The 13,028-nt window shown below is 42.9% G+C and overlaps 1 protein-coding gene across 7 annotated transcripts in view; it reads left to right on the top strand.

Moving 5' to 3' along the window:
• Positions 1-628: 628 nt before the first annotated feature.
• Positions 629-13,028, top strand: part of COA1 (cytochrome c oxidase assembly factor 1) — a 51,242-nt gene continuing 38,842 nt past the window's right edge. For 2 of the 7 annotated variants that reach the window (XM_086743048.1, XM_086743050.1), the window contains exons 1-2: positions 629-852; positions 11,316-11,483. The gene's annotated coding sequence lies outside the window, so the exon portion shown is untranslated. Of the gene's footprint in view, positions 853-1,076; positions 1,176-1,507; positions 1,767-11,315; positions 11,484-13,028 lie in introns of those variants that run through there. The other 5 variants (XM_086743047.1, XM_086743054.1, XM_086743049.1 and 2 more) reach the window with 4 other exon arrangements.

The raw sequence follows: 13,028 nt of genomic DNA, 5'->3' as shown, positions 1-13,028 counted from the left end.
TTATTGGCACACTCATCGTTTAATTTCAGACGAATCAAAACCACGAGCCAAGGCTCAGGATCCTGTAATCTGGCAGCACTCAACACACACTTTGCGAATGGCACAGCCTAAGCGCTGAGCTCAGTGGCGGCTCCGGGCAGCCCGCTTAAATAAACTGCGACAGGGACATCGGCTTATGTGGTACAATGACAAGGCATACATTCAGGATGAAAAAGATAAGCTAAAGACAGCAGTAATTAAGTTAAATATGCATATCAGTGTATGGAGTCAGATCACTAGATTAGATCCAGAGAGTTCTCTTTGGGAATTGCTGGAAAGGCACTTACAGAAACTCTGTTGGGTTTTTCAATTCTATTTTAATGTGCAATGCTGTTTTCATGGTGTCCATTGGTTTGGGGCTTGGCTTGGAGAAATAATAAAACACCACAGAAGAGAGTGGATCTCAGAACAAGCAAGTTCAGATGTGTTTTGGATTACCAGTACGCAGCTGGTCAGATTTGGGTTACGGGGAGGCCTGTGCCTCGGCATGGCAGCAGGCTGGGAACCGCTGCCCTCTCTTCACGGCTTCCACCTGCGAAGCCGAAATCACGGCTCCGGGACATCCGCCACCCCCGGCGAAGAGGGCGAGGCCCAGAGCGAGGGAACTCCCGAGAAGGGAGGACAGGGCCGCTCAGCAAACACCCTCAGGTTTAAACACTGGCGGGCCCAGCGCCGCCGCGACAACCGCCGGGACACCCTCCCCGCCCGTCAGCCGTCGGCAGCGCCCCCTGCCGCGCCCCGCCGGCATCGCAGGCCACGGCAATGGCGGCCTCCACAGCCCACGCGTGAGCCCTTCCGCCGACCACCGCTGCCGTGAGTGGTGGTCTTGGGGGGGCAGCCGAACCCAGGTCGCGGTGATGGCCGTTAGGGCGGGGCGCCGCCGCCCCCTCCCCGCGGGCGGCGCGACACCTGAGTGAGACGCCTCCACCCACACTCCGTCCGCTGGCGGGCTCGGCGCTGCACAAAATGGCGGCCGCGGGCGGGAGGGGTCTGCGGGGCAGGCGGGCTCCACGGGGAGGGAAGGGAAGGGGAGGGGAGGGGTGCCGATGTGGGTTTGGGTTTGCACAGCGACGGCGCTGGGGCGACTCTGTGACGAGAGCAGCGACCACGGAGAACAGCAGGCACTTACAAAGGCGGTAGGCGTGAAAACGGAGACACTAACCGGGTGGCATCGCGGTGAGGGAGGCTGTGCAGTGAGGTGGCCGCAGGCCTGCTAGGCGAGGAGTCTTAGACCCGTAAGAGGGTGAAGGAGTGCAGTAATTACACACACGTCATCTCTCAGCGTGGTTACCAGTTAACGGCAATTGCACTTCAAGTACACCCCACCTGCTTTTAGAAGTGGGATGCAAGGCGAATTTATCTAGCAAGCTACAAACAAAGCCTCATAACACAGAAAATATTTAAGCTGCTGTAAAGACCTGCGCTGCTATCACTGGTTTCACCCCCTGAAATATTATTTCCAGAGGTGGTGCTGCCCCAGGGAGCGCTGCCAGATCCCACGTGCGTGAGGTGGAGGAGGCACAGGGTGCCATCACTTCTGCCCCATGGCCAGCCGGCACAAAGGGCTGTGGCAGATAGCATCCATTGGACTGAGGTACAGTTTAAAACAGGCACAGGCCCACAGTACTCTGCGCTGTGGAAAGCCTGGTGGCAGAAGCAAAGCTAGTGGAAATTTGAAGAAGTAGGGCAAGCATAAAGCAAGTCAGCTGCAGTAACTCATCCACATGGTAAGAAGACTACAGTCAGATTTGCTTTATCATTCAAGTACAACTTGAGAAGTGATCAGGTTGTCTTGGAACACGTTGAACATTCTGACACTGCAAAGAAAAAGAATTGCTATGTTTGTTTCTCTAAAAACTTAAACTCCCCAGTTTAAGACTACTTTCATCACTAAACCGGAAAATGTTTGCCCTATCCCTTCTCGGTGAGGCTGCTTCCTCCTGCCTCCCAACCTAGCTGGTTTTGACTCAAATAAATTACTTTCTGCTGATTCACGTGAACTCTTGAAGTGCAAGAAGGGAACATGTAGCATAAGGTATAAGAGTGCACTGAATTGCTTGTTTTAGAGCCAGTTTTTGAAAAACTGAAGTGTTGCAACAAAAGTTAAGTGAGCTTCCCCCCTTAGGCCAACCTCACAGGCTGGAGTAATAGCAAGCTGTGACAACAAGATGGCCCTATTCCACTGCTTAGTACATCGTGCCGTGCGTCATGTGTTGGTTTAGGGATCAGCTGGCTTTTTGAAAGTTGGTTTTCCAGTGCCTCATGGCTTTCTGGACATGGCATACACTGCAGCTGCACAGTCCAGCAGAAGGGAGGGAAAAGGGGCATGAGCACACCTTCCAGCAGCAACTCACAGCTGTGCTTAAATGTGGTGTTAAGCTGCACCTACTCTTTGAGTCTAAGCTTTGATGCAAATTGGAGCAGTAAACGGATGTTTCATATCGTGCAGTAGCCCGTGTTAAGTGCCCTCAAACTCGACTACGGGTGTGGTAAAGATGCGTGCATATTGACAGATAACAAAATACTGCTTTTCTGACAGCTTAGTGCCTAGAGATCATTTTGTCTTAGTTAAGACTTGACAAGAATTGCAGCCCTCGCTATCTCAACATAATAATTTAAGGTGCTGAAATATCCAAAATCAGCCAAATTCCATTAAACACAAAGTGCAAAGAAAAGTTATCTTAAACAAATAATGTAGCCATTTAAAAGTTGTTACATTTATTTCCTTAAGGAAGAAAGGATTCTCATCAAGAGAGAGGTGAAAAGGTTAGTCAAACTTAATGTGTTATTTTTTTGTTAGATGAGCTTTAATTTAGACTACTGTAAATTGAATGAAAAAAACATGGAGAATGGAAATAAGGAGCTTTTGGGATTAAAAGAAAAAAATAAAACCCAAACCCTTCATTACTATCTTACAGCTTTTTCTAAGTAGTACTTTGCTGTTGCACTTCTGGAATTAATGAAGTGTGCATGGATTATTGGTGTACATATTTTACTTCAAAGCTGTTTATTCCCCAGAAGTCAGAGTCTTTGCATGTCTGTTAATACTTTTCTAATACACACTTCTGGGGTTTGACTCAGTGCCAGAGGAGCAAAAGAAGCAAAATAACATCCTTACCTTTGCAGCTGTGACCACAACATAGAATCAAGCAGGAGGAAGAGCTGATGCTGGTGGTTATTTTCACTACACTTGAGGCACCTTTAGCGTTGGAGCTGACAGAAAGAGACAGGCCCACGCATGCCATCCCTAACAACATGGCTGTTGGGGCACTTGACCTTTCTTTTCTATCTGTCACAGTTTAGCCAGCACAGGTGAATGCACCTTATCTGTTAAACAACATAGCTCCATGTGAGCATTGTTACTGCACAGCGGTTTCTCTTATTTGCCTGTAATACCTTACCTAGTCTAAAGCTCAGACCTTAGAGCAGCTCCAGGGATGATTTGGTGGCATCCAAACTTGAAGTTGTTCTGAGAATTAGCAGGAAGCTCTAGATACAGATCTGAAGGCTGCACCAGCTCTAGGCTACTTTTGTGCAGACACCTCACTGCTTATCCAGCTCCCAACTGTACAAGTGCTACAGAAACAGAAGTCAACAACTGATGTGCGTGAACTCTTGTTTTTTGAAATACTTACATATTCAAGCGGGGGGCGGGGCAGCGGTGGCGGAAGGGAGAGGGGAAAAAGGAACTTGGCTGGATTTTTCTGTTTGTCTATAACGTTGTTAGTGACTCAGTCTACAGTTTTGAGCTGTGATTTTGCATAACTGAGGAGACTGCAGAAAAAGGATGTATTGTTTCTCAGTTTCTGGAAGTAAGCAGCAGTTACATGACCATAAACCTAGTGTGGGAGCTAACCTCTTCAAGATGCAGTCTTACTTGTTTCTACTCTGCATATCATAAGGAATAGAAACTATTTGAGAATGTACTTTTGAAAAGTTAGCTGATACACAACAAAAATTGAAATTTTACTAACACAGTTTCAGTTGTCAGTTCAACATTGCTTCTTGGTCTTTTCCCTTTTGTGAGCAACTTGAAAAACATTACCAGCTACTTATACGATCATTTGCTTTTAAGCGTGTTTCGGGGATGCTTTCTGGTATTAAAGTGTCTTCAGTTAAGTGACAGAATACTTTCATCTGGTGGGGTATTGGTGGTGTTTTTTTGTTTAACAAAATCATGGCACAGCCATGATAACGGTTGTATTTAAACCCCCACCTCCTTCCCTCAGGGCAGAGTTAAAAGTTAATTAACTTTTCTTGGTATTTACATATTTTCATTAAGTGATTGCACAGCATACCACCAGCTAAAATACATAGTCCGTTTCCAGAACTCTCTGAGTACTCTGCATATCCTCAGTACACAGCAGGTAATTTGGAGAGTTTTACCATACCTTTCTTACCCCTCCTACACTAAATAAAGAGTCATTCCTGCTGTTGATTTGATCACTACACTAAACATAGTAACCCCAATTGTCCATTACCTAAAAATGGATTCTGCCCTCATGTTATTAGACCTCTTGTAGATCAAACTGGAGGCACGTGAACAGGGATATTTTCGTTTTTCATATCTGTAGCTGCTTTGAAGAAGGGCTTTGGTAAGCTTCTCCCATTAACTAACAAAGAGATAGAAATCTTCTACATCCCTGTGTGCCTCTTCCAGATGCGGATTAACTTCGTTAATGGCAGCAGTAATCTCCCAGTCTGTCTGGCAGGTGTTGATCTGTGCTCCAGCACTAATGTAGATTCTCACTTTGATGATGTTAAATGAGTTAGAGCTGAGAGTGTGCTTTTGAAGCAGATTGTCTCCGTGTACTGCACTTCGACTTAACTTAAAGTTTTCAGATGGCCCATCAGGGGCTACGCCATGGCAGAAAGCCTAACGTACTCTGCAAGTCATAGGTGGGAAAGTCCATGAGAGCGGACAAGGGCTAAACAAACTACACATACAAAACCCACAGAGTGGAAACACAGCCCTCAGCATCAGGTATTCTTATTTGCAGACCTGTTCTGATTCCTGATGTAGATAAAGCCAGCAGTAATTATAAGAGAGATCTGTCTAGCATTAAAATAATTAGAAATTGATGTCTTGAACTCGTCCAGAAGGAAGAGCATTCATCTGGCCCCTTCAAAACACATAGTAATCTTTTCAGTGGCCTTCCCTGAAAGCAGCCTTGCCAAGCAGTAGACAGAATAACTTTTCCTCTATGCTGCCTGCCCACCGTTATCTCCAGCCATACTAAAGGCAGACTGTACAGAAACATTTGCCATGTTTGGTGGGACTGGTTCTCCAGTAAGTATATTATTAACGAGTATTCAGAGAAAGGAGGCCCAGCCTATCTGTCTGAACAAGTGACACAACGCTGTTTTCACATGACTTCAAGTATCAGGCATTTAACTTTTAGTCAGTAAAAGCTTTAGACTTGGATTTTTGCCTTGGCCTTTTAGCATCTTCCCTCTTTGGGAACCAGAGAGCTACAACATGATGTAGGTCATACACCAACTCATTTTGACTACTGAGTTTAAATGGAAGAATGATGTTGCTTATTCCACTAGGACTGGCAAGCAACTGTCAGCACTTACAGCTACAGCATGAGCTGCTGCAAGAAATTTATGAAAATCCTCTGTTAAATAGAAAGCAGATTGCTGCATGTGAGTTATTAGAGCTGCAGCTATCTAAGCTTAATCCTGGCATCCAGGAACATTTCCTTGAGTTTTACTGGATGTGTACATTTGTGGACACAGCTGTACAAGCCCTGAGAGAGAAAACTAAAAGCCTACATGCTTTAGAGCTTGCAATACAATTAGAAAGGTACAGTGTACTAGCACAAGTGAAGAGGGAAAGTTGCTGTGTGTAACTTTATCATTACGTTTGATCTAGGCAATTGCATAGGCAAAAAGCTGCCTTAGAAGTTCTGGTTTGCTGTAGTACAACATTTCTGCATGTAGCATAGTTGGAAAGCCTACCTTAAGAGATGATTTACAATAAACAGTACCTCTAAGATTCCCTGTGCTGTCTAGGAGTACATTAAGAGATACTCAGTGAAACCCATCACACAACACTTGGAAAAAAGGCAAGTAGTAGCTTACCAAGAGCCCCATATACACCAAATGACAGGTTTAAATAATTTTAAATAAATAAAAACAAACCAAAACTTGTATCCTGGCACATTTTCACTTAGTTTCCTACCTAAAGTATCTGTAGACTCCAGCTGTAAAATGACTCCTCTTAATACTAGAAGCTCCCAGGTACCTTTTCTATCACCTGCTACTCTTTATAGCCTTTCCTGCAAAGGGAAGCTCTGGAAAGCTCTGCTTTGAGCCTTCCAGGTGCAAAGCTTCCAGTTGAAAAATGTGCTCTTTAATTCTGCCTTACCCAGAAGAGGTGAGGAGCATGTTTCTCCCAATCTTTATCCTTGCTAGGTATGAAGGACTAATTCTGAAAAATAAGTTGCCTGGATTTTCCTTTTTTTTTTTTTTTTTTTTTTCCCCAGGAATTAATTAGAATTTCCACAGGCTTCTGAGTAAATGAATTGATCTCCAAGGGCGTATATGAGTTACAACCACTGTTAAACACATGGTTTTTTCTTTCCATCTTTATTACAAAATCTACAGTGATCTCCACGCTGCTTCCATTTAATTGGAGCTTTGCCACCAACTTAAATAGGTAGCTCAGGTCCAAATTCATTAACAGAATGGAAAGATTTACTCCAAATGTGGGATGTAGTAGAAAGATGATTAGGAGCTGAGTAGTTGTTTCTACATGGTGAGTGTGGCCTAGCTTGATGAGGTTATTTCCTGAACCTAAACTGTAAACAAGCAGCCATGTAAAGTTGCAAACCTGTGTATGGCATGCTGGGTGCATCTTTTGGAAATTATGACAAAAGCTAACAATCTTCACCTCACTAAAGCTGATGAAATATTTTCCATATACTTGACTGGAGCCAGGATTTTGCTGTAGGTGCTTACTCTCTGACTTCACAGGAGGTAATGTACACTTCACAGTAAATTCCTCTGAAAACTGTTTTAGCTCCTCTCTTCCCCAGTTCTTCCTTTTCCTTTTGGATAAGTGAATTTTAGAATGGTTTCCTAAACCTTCCTCATCTCCATTCCCCTTTTTAAATGAGAAACTGAATATATGTCCTTCCAGCATTCTGCTTGAGCAACACCATTGGCATCACTTTTGCACTGTATTAGTCATAATGCACACTAGTATGATGTCTTCCATCAGAATTTCAAAGCACTTAACAAACATTAATTAATGTTTAATTTAATTAATTTAATGTTTACTTTAATTAAAGTATTGCGTCTCTGTGAGGTACGTAAGTAATTAATTTTATAAGCCAATGCCATATAAAGGAGAGAAGGATGGATTCTTACATTAGTGCATAGCCTCTTACTAGTTTACAGTTATTTTCTTCACGGATGTCTAGAGCTGAAGTAAGTTCCTTATGCAGCTTTTGTAATGGCCGCAGTAACATTTGTGAAGCTGAATGGCAAAGACACCTTTCATATTTCTGTTATGTGAAAGCATGTCCTCTCAAATTCATTGTAAAATGGAATGGTGGTAAATCAAGTCAGTAGAGAAGATGGGTGAAGAAGTTGGGACTTGAGCTCTGGCCTTGCCTTCAGTTCATCAGAACAGGCATTCCTAAACTTCTGTTGTCCTGTGTTTGCTTTTCTACAGGTAGCAAAAGACTTTCTGGAGGTTGCAGGCATCCTTTTCCCAGACACATTTACTCTTTCCACCTGGAAAGCACATTTAGGCAGATTTTGAGGACTTCATAAATTTGTCTGGGCTTTCCATATGTCTGGTAGCTGTAGGGAGCAGACACTTCTGAACTAGTTGCTACATGTCTGAAACTCTGGACATTAGCACTGTGAGCATGCACTGCAGTTACAGAACATGAAGCAGACTAGCAGGAGCAGTGCTGTATGTGTGCTGTGCTGTCCATTCATGCATAGTAAGTGCAGAACTCTTCAAAAACAGCAGAGTAGATGTAGACATACTGTGCAGCTACTAAGACTCAGTGCAGTCAGCCCCATGCTTTCATGGGGGAACTACACAGATATTTGCGTATAGATTGTACATCCCCTAGCTCCTGAGTGTGCTGTGGGTGCTGCGTATGCACATACTTTTTTCTACCTGTGAAATCCTCTGCAGACATATGGGATTCCTGCCCCTCTAGTTTGCATCCTTATATCCACACTCCTCCGAAGTGACAATGATCAGGACCCATACTTGTTCCACTTCTCTTTGATTCCCCCTCCCCTTCTAATGACAAGTCCTTGCACTAAGACGGTGCTTCCGTAAGATACCCTGAGACAATTTTAGTTTGCTATCACCAGAAAGAGAGAGGTGGCAGTCTTCCACTCTTTTGCCTTCGCAGCTCTTGATCATCCTACTGCTTACCTTACGCTGGTTCTGGCATGTGTTGGATTTCTTCATTAGCCACTTTGAACTATTAGCCTGGAAGAAAAGTAGCAGAAAGGTGGATAGCTTTCTCTTGAATAGTGAGGTAAATCAACAGACAAAATGACAGATGCAGGATATATAAATGATCAGAGGAGTCCAAGTGCAGCTGGGAGGCTGGGGAAGAGATTGAGAGACTTCACGTTGCACTTTTGCAATAGTGACTTGTTAGATCAGCTTCGCTGCCTGTGAAGCGATAGTTCGATTTCTTTCTTTTACAGAACAGAAGCCCTACTTTCCATTTGTTTTTTCTCTCCCCCTTGTCATTTATAGCTATGCCATTCAATCTGGGGAAATTTGGGTGGTTTCACAGTTTTTATGATACCACTACGTAAGAATCCTATTTTTGGAAGGGTTATCAAGGATTTTCTACGTCATGGTTTTAGAGGCAGTTGCGTATAAACTTTAATATGCTTCTGTGTCCTCAATCCAGTTGAGTTATTTGTTTTTCCCCAGCTATTCATATGTTGGAAGCTAAAAGCATTGCTGTCATCATGTTCAGGAACCTCTATGATTTTTAAACATGCTTATTCTGGTTCTAAGGTATCCTCAAAAAAAGCTTTGAATCCCGTGTCTTGCTCCCTTGAACTAGTTTTGAAGTGGTACCTAAAGCTAAATACAGCTCCTGTATTGTGTGGAAACTGGTTTGAAATTAAACAGAAATTTGAGAAGCCTCTGTTGGCTGCCTCAGAGAGTGTCAAGCACATGATATATTCCTCCCAGACCCCTGGAAAATTAATAAATAATAAAAAAAAATCATCCATTTTTTCCCTTCTGCATAACATCCAGCTAGATATGAGCTGGAAGAGCAGAAAATCAAAACATGATGAAATTCTGATTATTCCTTCAGTATTGTTTGAGAAGTGATGGAAGACTTCAGCACATTAATAATGCAATTTAGACACCCGTCTGCCACAGTGGTGTGGGCGCACAAGATCAAAAGAACATTCTCATCTGCTTGACACACACCCAGTGTTCGTTCATTAATGGCATACTTTTAGTGTAGGTTATAACTGTACACATCATACAACAAAGCAGTGCCATGAAGTCCTCTGTCCGTAGGGAACAGAGGAAGCAGGAAAAAAAAGTCTGGTTGCTAAAGCATTCCTAGTGGCTGAGAACATCACTAACTCTGACATGATTTGCTGTGAACTTTGAAAGGGTGGGAAGAATAACTGCGCACCACCGTCTTCGTTTGATTGTATTGTTCAGAATGAATCCCCCACTGATAAAATAATTCCTGTTAAAAAGCATTTTAGCTTTCTGAAGTTGTGGACTCAAAGCATACACAATGGGTGTGTATTGAAGTATCGGTGCTCTGTTAAATATGCACAAATTAGCAGTTTGGGGCTGCGCATCTGTTTGGTGACAGAAAGTGAAGATCTAGGTAGATGTATTTTAAACTGAATGTGACCCATTTCAGGTTCTGAAGAAGAAAGAGGGTCCATCGTTTCCTGACAGAGGAAAGAGACAGAACCCATTTTGTTTGCCCTGATACTCATTCCATAGGGGTCTCTCTAAAGACCTAAATTTCAACTAGAAAGCAGAAAGCATTTGCTTATTGGTGTTACATTTTTAGTAAATAAATGTCCTCACCTCTAGTTAGGAAAATCCCAGTTGTAGTGAGGCTAACTAGGCAGATTCCAGATCAACTTTGTTCCTGGCATGGTGATATTGACTTAGTGGCAGTGCACCAGAAACGAATCTGGCCCTTTCTCTCTGTGAAAGTGAAAGTGTGTTAGCAACTTGTTGCGGAAGCACACAGAGTAGTATGCCTTTGGACTGTACACAGCTAATCCTCTTTATGCTTTGCTGACTGTAACCTGCTTAGTCTTACATGAAACGTATTCGCCGTCTTTTCGTGAGTCTGATCCAAAGCCTGTTGAAGTCAATGGAAGGAGTCCAGATTTTTTTCGGTAGTTTTGGAGCTGACTCTACATGAACAGCTGGTCTAGCACCAAGTCTTCCAGTTGAAAGACAAGGAAAATAAGCAGCACCAAACCACATTGGACTCAACGCTGTATTAAAGATATAAATGAAAGTAATGTGAAACTTGTAAAACCAGACTGGACAAAACACTCTGAAACGTGCTGTAGGGAGCAGTCAAGTGCTAGCAGGGGAATAAGTTCACTATTTAATGATTTCTTTTCCATAGCTTTTATTTTTCCACATATTCTGTAATGTAACAGTACTTTTTTTTTTTTTTCCTTAGGCAAATAGCTGCCAGACAGCAGCACTGGAATGAGAACATATGTAGTGTTTGCTTTTATGTTACGTTACAAAAGAAGTATGAATACCTTGTGTTATTCCAAGTACAAAATTACAGGTGTCAAATCATTTGGTGCTTTAAGTGCTGTGCCATAAAAGTAATCCAGTAAAAATAGCTATAGCCTGTCAAAGCTGAGCGGTCAGTATTGTTGTTACAGTTCCTTACTTGCGTGGCTCCAGCAGTGCAAGACGGCACAAAACAAGTGTAAGAGACCAGCCAGAAACTTACCTGGAATCACCCAGCGCATAGAAAGACAGGAGGATGGAAACCAGATAAACCTAAGGGCCCAAAGTGAAAATCTACCTACTCTGCTTTACAGTTGGTTTGAACTTTAAAAATGCTCTTAAACAAAAGCTATTTAACATCTTAGGGAGTGATTCGTATCCAGAGATCCCAAAGAATTAAAGCAAAGGGTGGTCTGTGCTTGGTTCTAGATAAGTATGTGGTCGACCCTCTGTCCTAAGGAGCATACCATTTAAAAAGTAGAAAAATACTTAGCTGGAAAGGTGAAATAATTTTTTCATCTCTATGTTACAGGTGAGAGTGCAAAACAAGTATTAAGATGGCTTGGCTGGGTTAGATGGGTCAGTGGCTGCATTGCCTGTGGCAGAGAACCCCTAGCCTTGCGGAAGAAGGTTGCTGTGGACCTGAACTAAAGCAGGAGATACAAGAATTGGACATAGCAGAGCACAACACGGGTTTTTGGTATGTGAATTTCTCCTCAATAGAGCATGAAGAGCCACACACACTTTGTGTGGCTCCTGGAAATAAAGCTAATGCTTTCATTGTCCATTCTGCAAAAGCTGAGTCTGAAGAAAATCTGTTTAGTAGATTATTTCCCTAAAGGGGATGGAAGACTCACCACATTTAATACTTTTTCCAGGCCTCCAGAGCTGCAGTGAAACCTGGACAGAGATAGCCTGGTTTGCTAAATTGGGGACACGCTGCTTCTGTCAGTATAGATGTTAAGAAGCTTATTAAAGGACATAGCAGCTGACAAGTGAATCTTTAATCCCTGTCAAATCCCTTAAGTTTATGATCAGTGTAAAGCAGTTCATGTAACAAAGAACTCATCAATTCATGTATGTTTCCAGATGAGATGTGTTTACTTGCACGGTGATAATCAGAACACATTTTACTTGTAATTTTCAGAATTAATTTTGTCTACCTTAAAAAACACTGCCAAAAAACCAGCTCTCTTCCCCTATTTTTTGAAAACCATGGGGGTGGTATTCATTGTCCACACTGATATTTTAAGTTAAGTGCCACGTAGGGCGTGGTGAGCTACATAGTATGCCATTGAACAGCAGGCCAAATCCTGATGCTGAGAAGCTGCAGTTGTGTTAGAAGGTCAGAAACAACAAGGGCATGTAGTGCACCAAAGCTTGCTTGTCCTGGCAGAGATACAAGTAAGGGGTTGACAGTCCCACAGCTCGATTTATAGAAAAACTCTAAATTTGGTTGCTCTTTTTTTTCTTTGCAAACCACGTGCTCACACTGAATGTAAATATCTCATGCTGCAATGAGTAAGTCCATCTTAGGTTCCTTTTTTTCGTGCAAGTTTTGTTCCTGCCAGTCTGTGAAAAGACTTCATACCAAAAAACAGAACCAGCTATGAAGGCTAAATAGTTTGGTTTTTTTTTTTCAGTTTCTGAAAAAAAGAACACTGCAGTAGGTCTGTCAGTCAGTAGATCAAAGGATGCATCTAGTGTACCTCGGTATGCTGTAATGTGAGCTATTTGTTCAGTAGTTAGCTCTAGTTAGCTAACATGACTATTCATTCTAAAATAAGCACTCTGGTAGTGTTTGCTCCCAGGCAAATACTTGTGCTGCTACAGTTCTTTCTCGGCTCAGCTGCCTCTGATCCCTTTTGCAAGTGCCGAAGTTGTTGTTAGCCTTTGTAGTCATGAGGGTTAATTACCACTCATTTTGTTCACTTTTCTGCATGGCCAAAAGCTTTTATGTCCTTTACATGGTTTGGGAGTGGAAAGACTAGTTTGTATTAAGGGACTGTTTCTTATGCAATATATGATTAATAGATGCCAAGAAGTGGTCTGCCACATGCGTACTGGCAGTTTGGTGGCTGTGCAGCTGCACTGCTAATTACATAGTTGGGTTGGTAGAGTGCGGTGCATCTGACAGTGGAGATAGGCTCCAGGGCCCAGCGGGAGATCAAGTTTAGGTAAATTGGACCACCTGGGAAGTGGTGGCTAGATGTGGCATCTGGGGACAGATGGGATGGATCTGCTG

The sequence above is a fragment of the Chlamydotis macqueenii genome, chromosome 2, assembly GCF_036417535.1.
Source record: "Chlamydotis macqueenii isolate bChlMac1 chromosome 2, bChlMac1.mat, whole genome shotgun sequence".
Classification (NCBI taxonomy): Eukaryota; Metazoa; Chordata; class Aves; order Otidiformes; family Otididae; genus Chlamydotis; species Chlamydotis macqueenii.
The sequence above is the reverse complement of the archived record's forward strand: the minus strand, read 5'-3'. Positions and strand labels throughout refer to the sequence as shown.